This window comes from Eretmochelys imbricata, chromosome 20 (assembly GCF_965152235.1).
Source record: "Eretmochelys imbricata isolate rEreImb1 chromosome 20, rEreImb1.hap1, whole genome shotgun sequence".
Classification (NCBI taxonomy): domain Eukaryota; kingdom Metazoa; phylum Chordata; order Testudines; family Cheloniidae; genus Eretmochelys; species Eretmochelys imbricata.
This window is the reverse complement of record NC_135591.1, coordinates 7,553,442-7,572,396: the sequence shown is the minus strand read 5'-3', so window position 1 is coordinate 7,572,396 and position 18,955 is coordinate 7,553,442. Positions and strand designations below refer to the sequence as shown.

Genomic DNA, 18,955 nt, shown 5'->3' with positions numbered 1-18,955 from the left:
GGATCACCCACCCAGCACTGAAATGATGCCACCTCTGGGGTAGGAATGCAGCAGCTGTTCAACAGCCACAGAGCGACACTACTCACCGTTTAGAGCAGGATGTGAAGAAGACTCTCACTTCCATTCGAAAGCTCTGGGGGAGTTCACAGAAACAGACCATGCTGTTAACCTGAGCTGAACAGCAGCCAGGACACAATAGATTGGGTCTGCACTGCGGGTAACCAGACAACAGCTCTGCCATGAGGGATTCGTTCTGATTGATGGAGGGAGGGATGGGGCAGGGAGCCAGTCAAGCTTGGGGAACTAATTCCTTCTCCAGGACGCTTTGCTCCGGGATCTTAGAGCCCAGGCTCTACGGACATTAATTCCTGCACCACCCAGCCGGAAGGGAAGGGCTGGGGCAGGTCTTTGCGCTCCACATGTCACAGGAGGACAAGGCAGAACAAACCATGTCACAGAATGAATCAGTTGCATAGCCTGGACTAGAACCCAGGAATCCTACCTGCCAGCTCTCTGCTCTAACCATTAGACCCCACACCACTCGCAGTCAGGATAGACCCCAGGAGTCCTGATTCCTAGACACACACACACACACATTTCTCTAACCCAGTGGTTCTCAACCAGGGTTACGGGTGCCCCTGGGGGTACGCAGAGGTCTTCCGGGGGTACACCAACAGGCTACACAAAAAGCTTTAGCAAAGCCAGGACAAACTAAAATGTCATACAGACAATGACTTGTTTATACTGCTCTGTATACTGTTGGGTGTGTTTTGTTATAGGATTATAGTCTGTTAAAATATGTTAAATTCAATATGGGGTTTGTAAAGACAGAGCAGCAATCCAAGATGGCGTCGGAACGGCCATCTTGTGACCGCCATCTTGTTGTTTACGGTGATCATGGCCCAGTCACAGCTGGATCCAACCGGTTTTTCCCGCCATTGGCAGCTCCCAGGACAATTTTACCTCAGACTGTTTCCACCCCGGCTGGGACTGTACCATGTTTTCCTGCTGCTCCATGCAGGAAGGGCCGGGACTGGCTGAGCAGCGGTACAGTCCATGCCAGTCGCTGGGCGCGCACGGCTCCAGCCCTCCCCGCCCCCGGCAGCGCTGAAGGACGCCATTCCTGACGGGGCGAGACGGGCAGAGGCCGTTCGCTCCATTCGACCTGCTCCTGTTCCTGGGTACAACACGGGGCCTGGCTGAGGGGGGCTGGGTGGAGGTGGGCGAGGGGCCTGAGCGAGGGGGCAGGTGGGTGGAGGGGGGGGCGAGGGGCACTGCTGAGGGGGGGGACACTGGTTGGAGGGGGGACTTGCAGCTCGGGGGCCCTGACTGGAGTGGGCTGAGGCCCCCCTACCCCAACCCAGTCCTCGCTTTAACCCTGCCCGAGGCCCCCGCCTCCCTCTGCGCCCCACATGATCAGGTGGGGGTTCAGTGGGGACCTGCGTGGCCCTGTCACTGGGCGCCCGCCCCTTTGTGCCCAGGCCCAGCCCCCGCAGCGCCAGAAGTGGGGGGCTGCGGCGTTCGGCCGTCTTCAGCCTTGCAGACATCGACCCGCCAGCACCCCAGTTGCTTTATACTGAAATCAGTCACTGGGGGGGGCTGGGCCCGTCCATCAGTGACACTGGGGGGGCCGGGCCCGTCCACCAGTGACTGATTTCAGCGTCACTAGGGGCCGTCGTCCAGCGTCACAGACACTCCCCAGAGCACGGCAGGGAGAGGCCAGGGCGTGCCCAAGGTCAGGAGCAGAGCCGGGCCAGAACCCAGGAGTCCTGACTCCAGCCCCACCCCGCACACAGCTGAGTCCTACTTCTACCCACAGGGCTCGAGGGGACGTGGCAAGAGGCGGAGATGGCCCCATCCGGGCTGAAGGCGGTGGTGCGCAAGAGTGAGTGCGGAGCCGGGGGGTCTGAGCCCAGTCAGGGGCAGGGTCTGGTTGGGTGTGGATCTGGGGGGGCAGGGCCCAGTTGTGGAGCCCTGGGAGGGGTGCTCCTGGGGGTGTCTCACCGTCGGGGAGGATTAGGAGTCAGTCGGAGCAGAGAGCTCCCCCCCGCCTGCCTGTCACACACCAGGAAGGGGAGGAGGCTGTCTGCCCCACCCCCAAGGGCTGCCCCCTCCCATAGGAGCTGGATTTTGCGGGGGCGTCATCGTCGTCATCTCTTTCCATCAGGATGACTCCCACCAGGGCCGGTGCAAGGATATTTTGTGCACTAGGGGGGAAACTTCCACCTTGCACCCCCCCCACCCCGACAACCTCTGAAAACTAGTAAAGTTAGCATTATAAACAGCCTGTCAGAATGGGTAACGGCTGCGCGCGAGGAGAAAAATGACGTCATAGCCACTTTGTAACGTAGTGAAGCAGTACACTTCTGCCCGGCCCCAACACAGAGCTGGCGTAGGCTATAGCTGTAATGTAGGAGAGATCAAGGTAAAGCCTTACACTTCAGAAGCCCAACCCACTTCTGTTGCTTCAGAAGCCCAACGCACTGCTGAATCTCCAGCCCAGGCTGCAGTGGACGGGGCCTGTGGCTAAATCCAGACCACAGACTTGGGGTTTAAAAGAACCTTGGAAAGTGGATTCAGTTCTGATGTTCCATGGTTGCCCCCAGAACTGGGACAGAGCAAAAGTGGCCCACAGCTCAGGACGGCCGGTGGTGCTAATAACCCTTAGCTCTTCTCTTAGCTTTTCCTCACTAAATCGCACAATTAGGAGGGCCTGACACGTGACTTTTGAATACTTGGGGTGGGCCATACTGCCCTGGTTCAAGAGGGGTCTCTGAACAGGAATAGCAGGGTGCTGCGGGTCAGGAGTGAAGGGCATCTGCAGAGCCGTGAAGGGGGGAACCCAGGACTGGAATAGCTGCGGGTCAGGAGTGAGGGGCACTGGTGGAGCTGGGAATGGGGGGTGGGAGGGGAGCAAAGGGCTGGGATAGCAGGGGGCTGCAGTCAGGAATGAGGGGCATCTGCAGAGCCGTGAGGCAGGGATCCCAGGACTGGAATAGCTGCAGGTCAGGAGTGAGGCAGAGCTGGGGGGGGACAGACCAGGGCTGGCAGAGCAGGGGGCTGTGGACAGGAGTGAGGGGCACTGGCGGAGCTGGGAGTGGGTGGGAACCCAGGGCTGGGATAGCAAGGGCTCCAGTCAGTAGCGAGGGGCACTGGCACAGCTGGTGGGGGCAGTCCAGGGCTGGCGTGGGGGGGGGGTGTAGCTGCAGTTCAGGGTCGAAATGCCTGGGCGGAGATGCGTGGAGAAAGCAGGTTCGTGTCTGCCTTCACCATGTCTGGATCCAGTCTGTGCTGCCGGCCCCTTACCGTGCACTCGAGCCCCACGTGCCCCAGTGAACGGGGCGTCCGCATGCCACAGGTGTAAAGGAACTGCAGGAAAGCAGCAGGGAGGCCAGCGCGTCCTGGTGCAGAATAGCCCCTGGAGCCTCATTAGGACCGAGCAGCCAAGTCCTGATGGGCTAGAGGTGGGGTAGGGAGAGGCATTGCTTGAGTTATGGGGGAAACATAGTGTGTTGGGCAGTGCATTCATGCACACCAGCTACCGGGAGTTGGCGTGAGAGTGAGAGCACAGGTCAGGGTCTCGGGGCTATTGCCCTACGGGGCCAGCCAGAATCAGGTGCTTCGTAGGGGTAAAACAAACAGACGTATTATGGTAGCACCCAGGAGCCCCAGTCATGGACCAAGGCCCCATTTTGCAAGGCGTTGTACATTATTCATTAGGTGTATTACAGTGGTGCCCAGGAGCGCCAGTCATCACCAACAAAAAGATGGTGCTTGGCCTGAAGAGCTGACTATCTAATTGCTTAGCTGGGCCGTGGAAGGTGCCCAGGAGACAGGCCAGCAGTTCCCTGAGTGGGGCATGCCTTGGAGGGGTTCTATGTGCAGGACTCAGAATTTGAAGTCTTTGTTGTGTTGCTGTCCCCTATACACAGTGAGGGTCCCTGGATCCCCTCCAGTCAAGAGGTGCTGGACAGGATCTGTTTTCTTCCTGCACGGCGCCAGATCCTTAGTTCAGCTGCGCTCGTATCCAGCCTGGCAGAAAGGAAGGGGGATCAGACCCATGGCCCATCTAGCCTGTCACCCCACCACGATCGCTGACTGGGGGCTCTGCTAGGAGCACAACACTATCTGGCCTGAAAGCAGCCTCTGAGCCACTTCCCCGAGGCGTCCTTCCACCAGCCAGAGGGTCCTGGCTCAGGGCACAGCCATCCCGTCTGAGCCCCACCACTAATCCCCGTCTCTTTCCCTCGCAGAGATCCTCAGTGTTGTCCTTCACAGCGTGAAGAAGGAAAGAGAATGGAAGGTAAGCAGGCCGAACCTGTTGCCCTGGTGTCCCCCTGGGGATATGCTGTATCCATATATCATGCTCCTCCCCCTCCAGCCTCTTGAGATTCATTAGGAATCTGAGCTTTTCCAGGCTGGATCAGATCCCTGCTCTGTCTAGCCCATCTTCCGTCCCCAGCTAGGCTTGGGTATGTCTGCCTTCCCACCGCGCTAGATCAGACCCAGCTTGTCCAGCTAGCCCCATATCTCCCCCACACACACACACCGGATCAGATCACTGGGACCAGTGAATCAGCCTGGGTGGGAGGAGGAGCAGGAGAGTGCCAAGCATGGGGGCAGTATGCACCATTGGCCAGGAAGGTTATTGAGCCCCCGGCATGGACTGGGCTGGGGGATGTGGAGCAGCGGGTTAGGCCGGTGCGGCAGAGGGAGCATTCGGCACGGCAGGAAGGTGGTGGAGATGTTGGGCCAATGGCCTACAGGGCTTTCCTAGGGGAACACGGAGACTCCCCTCGTTCCATTTCTCTGTGTGCAGCACAACATCAGGATGGGAATGGGGCCAGTAGGGGCTCCCCAGGAGGCTGCTTCCCCGGAGCTGGGCTTCATGTTCTTTGCCACGTGAGGCACAGACTGTCCCCCAGACCTCTCCGCAGTGCAATCCTGTGGGGATTGGATGGGCAGGTGCAGCAGGCGGAGAGAGGCGACCTCAGCTGAGACTCAAAGCGAAGGAGACTCGCTGAGGCAGAGGCTCAGGGAGCAGGGGCTGTTGAGGAGGAGGCTCCTGCATCTGCAGCAGCAAGGTGAGTGGAGGGAGACCAGGGGCAGGGGGCGCTGGCAGAGCAGGGTGAAGCCCAGAACCCGCAGGGGCTGCCCGCGGAGGGAGCGCTGTAGGAGAGGACTGCGAGCTGGGGCCTGGGGCTTGGGACAGGGCAGCCAGGTTCTCACCTGTCACAATGGCTGGTCGAGGGGTCTGAACAGGTTCCAAACACCCTGCCAGGCTAGCTGGCGTGGCGAAGCTGCAGGTGACCAGCATGGCGCCCGGGGAGGGAGGGGGCCCTGATGGTAGTTGCCTGGGATTGCTGCTCGGCCGGCTGTTCCCTGGGCACTGCTCAGAGCCCACTTAGTTCAGCAGCAAGGCAATGCCAGGCCCCATCTGTGGCCGGGCATGGACACTTCTGTGGCAGCGAGAGATATGACTGGGCCCTAAGGATGTCCCGGACACATGGGCACAAGCCCTGCTCCAGGTGGGGAGGGAGCCCAGAGCCAGGGGGGTAAAAACCAGCCCACCTCCTGATGGCATCATGCTAGGCCCTGAGTTCCCAGGGGCTGGGCATGGGCTGGGCCATTTGAGCAGCAGGGAGGGGCCTCGGCAGGTGCTAACACCCCCTTTCTTCCCCCTTTGCAGTCGGTGCAGGCTTTGATCAATGACTTCCAGGGCACCCCCACCTTCAACTACAAGGCAGTTCACGTCTTCTTCCTCAGCCGTGAGTATTGGGGGTCGGGGGATCCCCCAGCTGGGAGCCTGGACAGCGGCACACTGGAGCCTGGGGGTGGGGGGTCTCTCTCTGCCGGCAGACCAGTGCGCAGCACCCTGATTATGCTCTGCCCTCCTGCAGGGGATGCAGCCCCAGCAGGCCAGACCGAATGACCCCACCTATCCCTTCCCCCCGTTCTCCCCCACGGGCCTGCCTCCAGCCAGCACGGCTCACAGACACCTGCAGCGTGTGCCCAGAAAGGCGGCCTCTGGCTACCGTTCCCAGCATGCATTGCTCCATCAGTCCCAACTCGGTGGGGGGATGGGAGAGCACCAGAATACCCAGTGTGTCAGGGTCATATCTGCTTCTCCCCATTACAGCGGCAGGGGGAGCCCAAGTCCCCGTTCCTCCTTGTGCATCATCCTATGTTGTACACTCCGGTCACTCAGCCCTGCGGGGGGGCTGAGGGCAGGGTGTGAGACAGGGGCTGCGTAGGAGAGATTGTGGCTCCCCCTCGCTGCTGATGCTGCAGAAGGCGAGAACCCGGCATGACTCTGGTTCGGGGGGGCTGGATTCATCGTTGACTCCTGGGTGGCCCTGCTGGCTTGCCCAGGTTCCCCACAGGCGTGCAGCACTACTGCCCCTGCTGTGCCCGGTCTGGCCCCGTCCGTGGGGGCTGGCGCTGTGCTGGGGGTCCTGAGCCCTGTGCCTGTCACTCCCACCCACTGCCTCTGCCTTGCAGCCTGTCCTGAGCCTCTGTTCAAGGAGCTGAGGAAGTCACGGATCACCAAGGTCATCAAAACCCTCAAGGAGATCAACATGGCCTTCCTGCCTTACGAGAGCCGGGTGAGGGGTGGCCGGGCTTTGGAGGAGCAGGTCTGCGGGGCGGATGGTGACGTATGACACTCCACCCTTATTGTTTCATGTGGCTTGGCGGGGGAACCTTTCCCTTCTAGGGCCCCGGGTTTGATGCCAGCACAGGGCAGCAGGGACTAGCTGGCTGCTCACACCCTGTGAGACGTGGAATCGCTGGCTTGCACCTGGGATGGTAGATGGATGGGGGAGGAGATGTATGGGGGAGGAGGGCCCTGCCTCCCTGGCTTTACCAGCTCTTACTGATGGTTTATACTAGGCCTGCAAGACAGCCCGATACTCCACACGCCTGCCCTTTACCCAACCACCCCATCCCCTCCTTGTGTCATCAGTGGATTTCCCCCCTCCTGCCCCTGAGGGGCAGGACTGTGGTGTCAGCCCCATTGCATTGATGGGGAAACTGAGGCACAGAGAGACATGAGCCTGGTCTACACACAAAAGCTTTGTTGGTATGGGTTTGTTACGGGGACATGAGAGAAAAAATACCCCCTGTAACTGATGCAGCTGTGGTGGCAGAGCCCCTGGGTAGGTGCCGTTACTCTGGCAAAGCAGTCCTTTCGCTACTCTAGCTGATTTCATCTGGGGTACTGGTGCCAACTGTGCCAAGAGAAGCTTTGGCTGGTAGAAGCTGAGTGTCCGTCAGGAGGCTTTGCTGGCTCACCCGTCCCGTTGCGCCAGCAAACCCTTCATGGGCCGATACTATTTATTGGTGTCCAAGAACGTTTGTCCCCATGGCTCGTTCTGTTCGGCCAGTGAAATAAGCGACAGCGGCAGACGCACCTTGATGCCGGGTTTGCCCGTGGCTGTGCTGGGGCTTTCGCCAGACGAGAAGCATCGCCAAGCCCCCTCCCCCAACATTGAGGGCACCTGGGGGTCTGCAGCCAAGTAAGGACCTGAACCTGGGGCATCTTCATCCCAGGCTGGTACATGAATCTCTGGCTCGCTATCCCTGTACCACAACAGGAGTGGCACTGGCAAAGGGATCTCTCCCTCACTAGGGGCTCGCTACAGCTCCACCAGGCTGGCCTGATCCAACAGCGCGTCTATGGGGCACAGCTGGCCTGGCTGCAAGCAGTTGGCACCAGGGTCTGATCTCTGCTCTCCCCTGTCCCCAAGGTGTACTCCCTGGACAGGCCATAGAGCTTCCACAACTGGTTCAGCCCCTACCGCTTTTTCGAAAAGAACAAGCAGATGGAGAATCTGGCAGAGCAGATTGCCACATTGTGTGAAACCCTGGAGGAGTATCCAGCCATCCGCTACAGGAAGTGAGTGTGCCCAGGGGAAGAGGTACCCAGCTATCCCCTATAGGAAGTGAGTGTGCCATGGAGAAGTACCCAGCCATCCTCTACAGGAAGTGAGTGTGCCCAAAGGGCAAGGGTACCTGGTTACCTCCTACAGGAAGTGCATGTGCCCCTGGGGGAGGAGCTGTTTCTGACCCAAGGGTTTGTCTTTGCTGCAGGGACCATGAAGATAACTTCCACTTGGCGCACGCTGTGCTGGCCAAACTCAAGGTGTTCAAGGCATACGAACCCAGCATGGGAGAGGTGAGCGAGCTGTGTTGGCCACGCCCTTGCCATGGGACAGAGCCGCGGGGGAGCACATGAGAAGTAGAAGGAAGGAGGAGTGATTTAGAACCTGCTCGGAGATCCTGGCGGGGGGAGGGGTGGGGTCTAGACACCCTTGGAGATCCTGAGGGGTTGGCAGAACAATAGCATTCCCTGTGTGGCTGGATTAATGGCCCCAGCCCTTCTCTAACACTGGCTGTGGGCAGATCTCAAAGTGCTCTACAAAGGCTAGTGTCCTTATCCCCTCTGTATAGATGGGGAAACCGAGGCACCAACTGGGGAAGTGTGTGCCCAGCATAATCTCTTTGTTTATAAACAGGGCAGTTCGGTCACAGAACTAAGCTTCGCACACAGAGCCTCTTCCACACCTGGACACTCCTGTCTGTGTGTGCTCCTACACCCATCACCATGGTATCAGAATCTCACTAATGAATTCAGCCTCCCAGGGGAGGCAGGGTAGCCTGTGTTACAGAAGGGAAACTGAGGCATACAGGGAGTCTGCCAGAGCAGGAATAGAACCCAGCTCTCCCGAGCCTTAGCCACAAGTCAGCCCTGGCCTGTGGGCTTCCCCTAGCTCCTGCCATCCCCGTCCCACCCCCAGCAGAGGGCAGCTGCAAACCCACCCTGCCCTGGATTCTCACACGGGAAACCCAGTAGCTCCTGCCCCCCCTAGGAGAAGCAAAGTGATGTAAAATCCAAGGCCTGCCCAGATCTCTCTCTCCTGTTGCCTCTGCTCTTGCTTCCAGCCTTTGCTGAGTTGCTGGGAGACTGTGCACCTGTGACCAACTGGGAATGTTTGTAATATCTTTTATGAATCTGATGCGTGCCTCAGTTTCCCTATATATTTCCTGGCTTCTCTGGCAGGGGGTGAAAGGGAAGGATTCTCGGGGAAGGTAAGAGTCATGCGGGGCGGGAGGGGTGTCACCTCCCTGTCTTGGTGAAATGAAGAGAATCCAACACAGATCAGCCTGGGGGCCAGAAAGACCGTGCAAGCTCCAATGACTCCTGGCTGGATGCTCCCAGCAGGGAATTGGAGCAGGGCCCCCAGCTCGAGAACACAGGGTTGGAAGGTTTGAGCTGGGGGATGAGTGCGGGAAGCTGGGAGCTCTCGCCTGAGAACTGACCAAGGTCAGGCCGAGGCCTGGTCTACACGAGGCATTTGGGTCGGTGCCACTGTGTCGCTCGGGGGTATGGGAAAGGCAGTGTCACTGAAGCGGAGCAGCTGAAGTGGTTTACATGTAGACAGGCCCTGAGTGAGAGACCCGGAGCTGAAAACAGGTTTCTCTGCAGCTCAGCTGGGCTCTGGGCTGACCAGAACGGCCTCTTGCTTTAACCTTCAGTGGGCTGGGCTGCCCAGGCTGGGGTCCAGGTGCCTAAGAAACCCGACTGTTCTGACAACGCTGGGTGAGTGGCCCTGTCACCCGGGCTGAGGGGCGTCGGGCCCTGCGGAGTGGACGGGTCTCTACCAGGATCTGTCCCAGCTGGACTCGCTGGGCAGGGCTCACGGGGTAAAGACTAGTGGTTCAGTCTCAGGAGGCGGGAAGGCCATGTGGCCTGTCCTGGAGGAAGAGAGAGACTTGTTGGGGTCTGGCACAGCAAAGGGCTTCCTCCCAGAGATTTCCACAGCTGGGACCCTGGCACCGACCCTGTGGATCCATGACTGCACCATTCCTCTCTACTTTCCCATCGACCGAGACAGTGTTGCCTAGTGGATAGAGCCCTGGACTGGGACGGGCGACCCGGGGCCTATTCCCAGCTGGGTGACCTTGGGCAAGTCACCTCCCCTATTTACCCCTCAGTTTCCACATCTGTAAAAGGGGGATAATGCTACCAATCTCGGGCAGGGGGGCCCCCTCTGGGATAGCTGGCTGCCATGGCACAGATACTCTGTAACTCACAGCTGGCAGTACAGGCCTGCCTCCAGAGGGGAGCCTGGCACACACCTGGCTGCCCAAACCATCTACCCAGGGAAGAGACTGACAGCATGCTTGTTAACCACCGGAGCTACTTGCTGCAGCAGAGCTGGCTCCAGCCTGCAGCCCCAGTCTGATCTGGGCTATTCTCAGGAGCTGATAGCGGCGCTGGGGAGGGAAAATCCTGCTCTGTGCACACCCTGCTGCTGTGACTCCCATTGAGTCCCCCCAGGGATATTCCTGAGGCTCTTGCCAAGCCTCCCTGTCACAGGTGAAAGCACTATCCCCATGTTACAGGGGGGGAAACTGAGGCATGGAGCAGCATGCCAGGAGTAGGTGGCAGAGGCAGGAATAGGAATAGCCCAGATCAGGGGGACGGGGGCTCCCATTGCACTGCCAGGGGGAACTAGAGAGACCCCGACCCCAGCGCCCGAGAGAACCTGTTGAGGGAGGAGCAGCAAGAACCTAAATTCGATCATTAACTGTGTGGGGTTCAGTGGGTTAGAGCGGATGGTGCTGGGAGCCAGGACTCCTGGGTTTTATGCTCAGCTCTGGGAGGGCAGTGGGGTCTAGTGGGATAGAGGGGGCCTGGGAGCCAGGACTCCTGGGTTTACCCCCAGCTCTGAGAGGGGTGGGAAGAGCAGGATCTCAGGATTTGATCGGGGAACTAGGACTCCTGGGGCCACGGACTCGTGTGCCTGGGCTGTGGGTGCATCCCAGGGGTGCTAGGGCTGACCTGTCTGTCCCCGTGCAGGTGTGGACAAGGAGAACCTCACCAAGCTGATCCAGCATGCCAACATCCAGCAGCAGAGAGACATCATCCACAACATGCTGTTCCTGGGTATCTCTCTCACACCTGGGGTAAGGGACTGGGGCCAGGGGCCAGCAGCTGTACTCATGCCAGGGGGCAGATCTGTGCTGCACAGGGGAGCCCAGGCCATCCTGGAGGTGCCACCCTATGGCAGTGACCTACTCCCAGCACAGAGGTGGCCTCTGTCCCTGTACAGTGGGGTGACACCCTCCCCATATGAGGGTGACTCCCGAGTTACTCCCCATCTGGGGTGACTTCTTCTGCCCTGGCAGAGGATACTGGGAGTCAGGACCTCAGATCGCCAGCGACTGGAGCTGGTGACCACTGCTTGGGGTGGCCATGCGGCGAATGGGGGGAAGCAGCTCTGTTCTCCCATCAGTCTCTCTCTCTCTCTCTCGCTCTCTCTCTCACTCAGTGATCCATTCTGTTTTCTCTGCCTCTCCCCTGCCAGCCTGGCTGGCGCGACTCAGGTAGGCCACGCTCTCCCTGTCTGCCCCCGTTCCCACCCCGCACCTCCTCCCTGCTGCCTCTCACCCCCTCTCCCTTCCTCCCCCAGAGCAGGCAGCTGCGACCGAAGAGGAAGGCGCGGCTGGAGTCCAGCTACCAGCTCTCCCACTGGATCCCCATGCTCAAGGACATCATGGAGGTACCGGGCCATCTGCTTCCTGGCCTTGGGGACTGGGGTCACAACTGGCAAGCTGGGCCCAAGGGGGTGGTTTGGGGTCAGCCATGTGTAGAGCCCTGCATATCCGTGCCCCATTTCTGCGGATAGTGGATTGGCTGCAGATACAACCGTGCAGGGCTCTACTCCTCAGCAGCGCCTGGCCCGCGGCATCCAGCTCAGGCAGCCCGGGGCACGCAGGGCACTCGGGGCTGCCAGCCCACAGCCAGTGGCTAGGCAACACGTCGGAGTTGGGGCTGTCCGGCACCCACTCGCCCCGCCGCGCGGCTTCCTGTCCAGCAGCTCGAGCAGCACCAGTGTCCCCACCAGCTCCTGAGCAGCAGGATTTGGGATTGGAGAGGGTGAGGCCCTGGCACCCCACCCCTCCACCCCACTGTGATGCAACATGCTCTGCTGCTGCCGTGTACGCTCGTGACCCCCCAGGAGCGGCACGTGATGAGAAACCCCTTCCCCCCCAGCCCCCACCCCCTCCACACTGCCCCTTCTCCTCAAGACCCCGCCCCCACACTGTCCCTTCTCGAGACCCCGCCCCATCCAAGCTGCCCCTTCTCCTGGAGACCCTGCCCCCTCCACACTGCCTCTTTCCTGCAAGACCCCTTCCCCACCCTCGCTAGCTGCTGCCGGTGTGGATGCGGATACAGGTAAAAGGCGGCTTGTGGATTGCAGGCTGATGCACATCCACATTTTTGTATCTGCGCAGGGCTCTAGCCATGTGAGGGGCTCATCAGCGAGTCCTCTCCTGCTGCCATCCTTAGGGTCTTAAATCATAGACACGAGTGCAGGGGAGTTGTCTTACCCGGTGCTGAGATGCTGCCAGCTCTGGGGTGGGGCATGGGCGGTATATACAGGGGTTCCTCACCAGGGCTGAATTCTTCCTAAGGAGTGGCAGGCAGCTGTTAACAGCCGCCCAGCAGCGCTGCCCAAGAGTCTAGGGCAGGAGGTGATCAGTGTGTGGGGCTGGAAGTGCAGAGGATCCAGGCAGTACACTGTCATGACTGGCACTCGAATCTGAATGGCTGGCAGGGACCTTGGCCTAACCTCCAGTGAGGAGCAGCTGTGTGACGTTCATCTAAAGGATGAACTCCTGCAGTACAGTACTGGTCACTGACTGACCGGGGAGAGCACCCCCTGCAGAGCCCCCCGCCCACTCCCTGGGGTCATAGAGTACCCTCTGCTGACTCACTTGCACCTCCCAGCACCCAGTGGCTTTTCCTTAGAGGTCTCCTATCCAAGCACTGCCTGGGCCCAAACCTGCTTAGCTTGTGAAAGGTGACATGGTCACTCCTTCCCCCCACCCTTGCTGGGGGCTGAGCCCCTCATCACCCAGTCCTGTGGGGCACTCCTCAAGGGGGTGGGGGGCACACTTAGTTGCCTTCAACCTACTGGCTTGGGGCTCCTCCAGGCCAAGAATTAACCCCCCGCCCGAGCTCCTGTCCCTGGCATATCACAGGTGGGAGGCTCCCAGGCCCCTGTTCCAGCATTGTGATGGTTCCTCCTGTGGGATTTTGGGGCAGGTAGTTGTGGTAACCTCACTCCCATGCATAATCCAATCAGGGGCGCCCCCTTCTGCGCCAGCCACAGCTTGGCAGGCCTTAAGCTTCCCTGTACAAGTCAAAGCAGCGGACTAATGTAAAAGCCCCTATTATGTGGCATTAGGATGTATCATAGCCTGGGCCCCCTGTGTGGCTGGGACACACCTCATGGAGCAAGAGGCAGGGCCTGGATCTGCCCGCAGCAGGGAAGGGGCACTGAGGGCAGCCCCCTGCCTCCCCCACCCCAGGTGAGGGGCCCTGGATCCGGCTGCAGGAGGTCTCTGCCCTCCCCATAACAGTGGATGGGTAGGGAGGTCACAGCAGGGCACTGAGCAGCTGAGGGGGATGTGGGGAGTTGGGGGCATCACTGGAGGAGTCAGCGTGCTCTTTGCTGGCTCCCCATGCCCCACCCTGGAAAGTGGGCCCCAGGCTGCTCCCCCCCAGGGACTGTCAATCATTGAGTGAGGAGCCATCTCAGCCCCTCCGCCCCAATGGGGCCTGGCTTGGCCACCAGGTCAGAGGTTCCTGCTGCTTGGCCCCTGCTGATCTGTCCTCCCCCGCCAGGACATCCTTGAGGACAAACTGGACAAGAGTCTGTGGCCCTTCGTGTCAGACCCGGTCCCTACCACCAGCTCCCAGGCTGCTGTCAGGTAAGGCTGAGCCTGGCTGGGCTGTGGACAGCAGAGCCCTGACACACACACCCCAGGGTGTGGGAGCCTCTGTGCCTGGGAGTGCATGGCCAGGGCCCTGCCCTCTGCAGGGGAGGGGGTGCCCAAGAGCCTGGAGTCCTGGACCCCTCTTACCATGTCCCCCACGCCCCAGCAGTCCCTCAACACACCAGGGTCCAGGATAGAGGAAAGGGACTGGACGAGCTTTAGACAGCACCCCCAGCCCAGGGCAGGTGCCACCCTCCCCTACTCCCTTCTGCCTGCTTTGGGACTCCTGTCCCACTGCCTTGGGCAGGGCCTGCCTCCCATCCTCCTCCAGGCCCTGCCCTTCCATGCGGCATTCCCTCAGCGAGCCCCTAGTATCCACACTGCCCCTCTCTCCCCCCAGCCCCCGCTTTGGGCAGTGCCCACCCCTACACCTGGCATTCCCTCAGCGAGCCCCTGGGATCCACACTGCCCCTCTCTCCCCCCAGCTCCCGCTTCAGGCATTGGCACAAGAACAAGCCAGCGACTGAGTACCAGACGGGCCCGTGCCTCATCATCTACGTGCTGGGTGGGGTGTCCATGTCTGAGATGCGCTGCGCCTACGAATTGACCCCGGCCACCAGGGGCAAGTGGGAAGTGGTGACTGGTGAGTAGGGCGAGTCCTGGGGGGAAGGGTGGCTGGAATGCCCAGGTCAGGGACAGTTGGGACCCCCTGGGCGGGGGAGACCCTAAAACTGCCTACCCAGCACCCACAGGGGGCCCATGCTACCCTCTGTCCTCCCGCACCCAGGGGTCTGGGAACAGAGGTGCTTGTCCCACAAGGCCTGTATCTAGCCACCTGATCTCCTGGCTGCTGGCTCCCCAGGCCTCTCATTGCCCAGGGACCATGTGTGGGGGCCCAGTCAGACACCCCCAGTAACTCCCATAGGGATATGGCTCACCCCCTGCACACACCCCTCGAAGACCCAAGGGTGAGGAACACTGTTAGCGCGTGGATTCTTGCCTGGCTGTGCAGGGTACAGCGGCACGAGGGGTGCGGTGCCAGGCCACAGTGTAGGCATATTCCAATATTTGTGATTCTGTTCATAAGAAATTGTAAACCTGCAATATTGATTTATAATATTTATTAAATCTGCATTTATAATTCTTCTATTTGACATAATTGTAAATCTGCAATATTGATTTACAATTCTGTATTAAAGCTTGCAAACCGTACCTTGCAAACCGCTCAATTGGCTTTGCTTTCTCTAAATTGATACTTTCTCTCACTTGTTATTAAGATTGACGCTTGTAAAACTAAACCGCTCATATTGACTCTGAATTGATACTTTCTCACTTGTTATTAAGATGGACGCTTGTAAAACTAAACTGCTCAATTTGACTCTGAGTTGATACTTTCTCACTTGTTATTAAGATGGACGCTTGTAAAACTAAACTGCTCAATTTGACTCTGAATTGATACTTTCTCACTTGTTATTAAGATTGACGCTTGTAAAACTAAACTGCTCAATTTGACTCTGAATTGATACTTTCTCACTTGTTATTAAGATTGACGCTTGTAAAACTAAACTGCTCAATTTGACTCTGAATTGATACTTTCTCACTTGTTATTAAGATGAGGAGTCCTTGTGGCACCTTAGAGACTAACCAATTTATTTGAGCATGAGCTTTCGTGAGCTACAGCTCACTTCATCAGATGCATACCGTGGAAACTGCAGCAGACTTTATATATACACAGAGAATATGAAACAATACCTCCTCCCACCCCACTGTCCTGCTGGTAATAGCTTATCTAAAGTGAGCAACAGGTTAGGCCATTTCCAGCACAAATCCAGGTTTTCTCACCCTCCACCCCCCCACACAAATTCACTCTCCTGCTGGTGATAGCCCATCCAAAGTGACAACTCTTTACACAATGTGCATGATAATGAAGTTAGGCCATTTCCTGCACAAATCCAGGTTCTCTCACTCCCTCACCCCCCTCCAAAAACCCACCCCCATACACACACAGACTCACTCTCCTGCTGGTAATAGCTCATCCAAACTGACCACTCTCCAAGTTTAAAACCAAGTTAAACCAGAACATCTGGGGGGGGGGGGGTTAGGAAAAAACAAGAGGAAATAGGCTACCTTGCATAATGACTTAGCCACTCCCAGTCTCTATTTAAGCCTAAATAGTAAAGAGTTGTCACTTTGGAACAACTTGGTCACTTCCTGTGCCAAGCCTCACCCCCTGCATCCCACGGGCCCTAGAGGTCCCCTCCCTCTTGCCTGCCAGTGGGGCTGTGCTGGCAGGAGTGACCCCAGGTAAAGGCAGTGACCTCCTTTACAGGGAGTGGCCTCGGTGGGGGGGCAGAGTTTGTGTGTTCGCAGCTCTGAGGCCCCCCCCGCCCATGATCACAAAGTCAGTGCTGGCCCTGCCCCCGGCTACTGCCCTGCCGGGCATGTGCCTGGGCCAATGAAGTGCATTGCCAAAGGCTGGCCGAGGTCTCTGCTGCTGTTCACAGGCGGGGGAAGGGAGGGGACAGGGCAGGGTGGGTGGCTGAGGGCCCAGGGAGCGGGATCTCCCCAGCTCCCCCTCCAGCCCTGCTGCAGGTCCCAGGCGTCCTGGCTCCGAGTCACCCGGCCAGCGCTGCCTCCCCGCACCCGGGAGCAGGGTGGGGCAGTGGCTGCTCCTTTCACTGTTGGACCAGGGCCTGGGGGCTGCTCTGCTCTGGCCTGTGGTCGCCCCCTGCTGGTGCAGTGCTGCCTCACCCAGCCGTGCCCCAGAACCTCCACAGTTCCCTGTGTCCCCCTGCCCCTACTGCCTTGTTCTGCCTCTGGTCCGTGTGCCAGAGGGACCAGGAGGGAGCCCCAGGAGTCCCCCCAAGCCAGCTATAGGGTCTCCAGCAAGTGTGGGTTGGGGCAGGCACTGAGCAAGCACCAGGGCCCAGCCCCCAGGCTGGCCCCCACAGTGAACCATACCCACCCAGCCCCTGCCCCTCCCAGAATCAGCGCTGGAACCCAGCCCTCTGCGTCCCAGCCCCTGCTCTAACCACTAGCCCCTGCTTCCCGCTCAGATGTGGGACAGAACACCTGCCTCCTTGGTCCCCCTCTAGGGCCTGGCCTTTGCCCCAACCCCCAACTCCTCCGTCCTCCTGTGCCTAGAGCTGCCCCAGGGTCCCGCCACCCTGGCTGCTGCTGGCCCCCAGCCCTTGGGGCCCTGGCTGGCACCTGCATTGTGTGAGCAGCTGTGTAGGCTCGTCCCGCCAGCCAGGCCAGGCCTCCCCTCTGGCAGCCTCTAGCCTGTGCCAACAGCTGGGGGTGCAGTGGCAGTGTCCCCAACCCCCCCCTTCGTTGGAGGGAGAAAGGAGACAAGGAGGGGCTATGAGAGAGCCCCATTCTCCTACCCTTCCCGCACCCTGCTCCCCCGGCTCAGCTCGGAGACTCGTCCTGCCTCTGCAGTCACTGGGCATGGGGGTTAGCGCCATCAGCAACCCCACCCCCCACCAGCTGGAGACAGTGAGAGACCAGTGCCAGGTCAAGGACCTGCCCCAGGTCCCGGAGGTGTATGGGGGATCAGGGCCCAGAGCAGGGGTGACCGTGGTGGGGGATCAGACCCATCACTCATGAGGGTAGGGGGTTGTCTAACTTCTCCTCTCAACCTACTTGCAGGCTGTGGCCCCTCCTGCCCTCTCCCAGCTCATCCCCTGCTCCCTTGGTGCCCAGGGGGCACTCAGCCAGCCGCATATGGTCGCGCACCCCATGAGGTGGGAAGGAGGCTTCAGGTCTGTGAGCTGTGCTGTGCCAAGGACCAAACCCGCCTTACCCAGGACCCGGGAGATTTTCGTGATGCACAGAGTCACTGCTCTGGTTGCCTGTGACCCCTCCCGCCCTGACCTGCAGTGTCCCAGCCAGGCCAGTGGGGGGGGAGGGGGCTGGGGGGGGAGCAGCAGGGCTACTGCAGGCAGTTGGGGAGGACGGGGGGCTGGAGGGCACTGACTTGGCCATGCAGCCATGGGTTGGGGCCTGGGCTGAGCCAGGTTTGGCGCAGGGAAGGCCTGGCTGCGTGCGCCCTGTTTGTGATCATCTGTGCCTGGCCTAGGCCATGTTAGGCTAGCACCCCTTCAAGCCCAGTGCCCCTGGCTGGTTCACGGGAGGGCAGGTGGCTGCTTCCCTGCCCAGCTGGGGGCTGCCCTGGGCGGGAGACAGGCAGAGGCAGAAAATGCAGTTCCTCTCCGCAGCAGGATGGGACCAGCCAGGTCAGGCACTCTCAGCCTATGTGCTCCCTGCAGCCCAGACTCTGCACTGCACCCCTCCTGTGCCCCTACCCATCTCACCCTGCCATGGCTGCCCAGCACCTGCCAGCCTCAGAGTGAGTGCCCCAGGCTTGGCAAAAGACGATCCCAGCCCCCCAGGGGGCTTGGAAAATGCCCAGCAGCACCCGTGTGACACGAAACCTCAATAACAGACACCCAGAGCGGGAGTGACTCACATGGATTTGGGGGCAGAGCTGGGCATGGAACCCAGGAGTCCTGCCTCCCAGCCCCTGATCTAACCCCTAGACCCTACTCCCCTCCCAGAGCTCAGCACAGAACCCGGGAGTCCTGCCTCCCAGCCCCCCTTGCTCTGCCCATCCTTCTCTCCCCTCATGCTCCTACTAATAATTGCACACGGAGCCTGCTGGGGAACGTGCCCCGGCCCAGGTCAGTCCCATAGAGCCCATGTGGCCCCGTTTCCCCTCCCCCTGGGCCAGCTCCTGTCTCCCTGCTGGACAAACGAGCCCTGCCAGCACTGTGTGCCTGCTGTGGACGGGGTGAGAGACCCTGGCACCTGGGATCTGCTGCTCGGGCCCAGCCCCAATCCGCTCAGCTGCGGAGCTTTCCACCCCTGATCCCCGTGGGGAATTATCAGCCCCAATTCACAGCCATTTGGATAATTGCTGCGCGGCTGCCAGGCAGGTGGGTGGCGAATTGGGGGCGCGGAATTAAAAAGCTCCGGTGGAGACACCTGCCCAACTGTGGGCTCGCCAGCTCCCCCCATGGCTGCCCTTACATGGGGCTCCGTGTGCACCCCGGGCCTGCACCTTGAGCAAGGGGGACCCCAGCCACACACGCTGTACCCCTCAGCCTGCCCCCAGAAGCATGAGGGGGGTGCAGGCCTGAGACAGCTGGCCATGGGCCTGGTC

At 59.8% G+C, this 18,955-nt stretch overlaps 1 pseudogene; it reads left to right on the top strand.

Moving 5' to 3' along the window:
* The first annotated feature begins 1,848 nt into the window (after positions 1–1,848).
* On the top strand, positions 1,849–17,400 carry LOC144277877 (syntaxin-binding protein 2-like; annotated as a pseudogene).
* Positions 17,401–18,955: the final 1,555 nt, after the last annotated feature.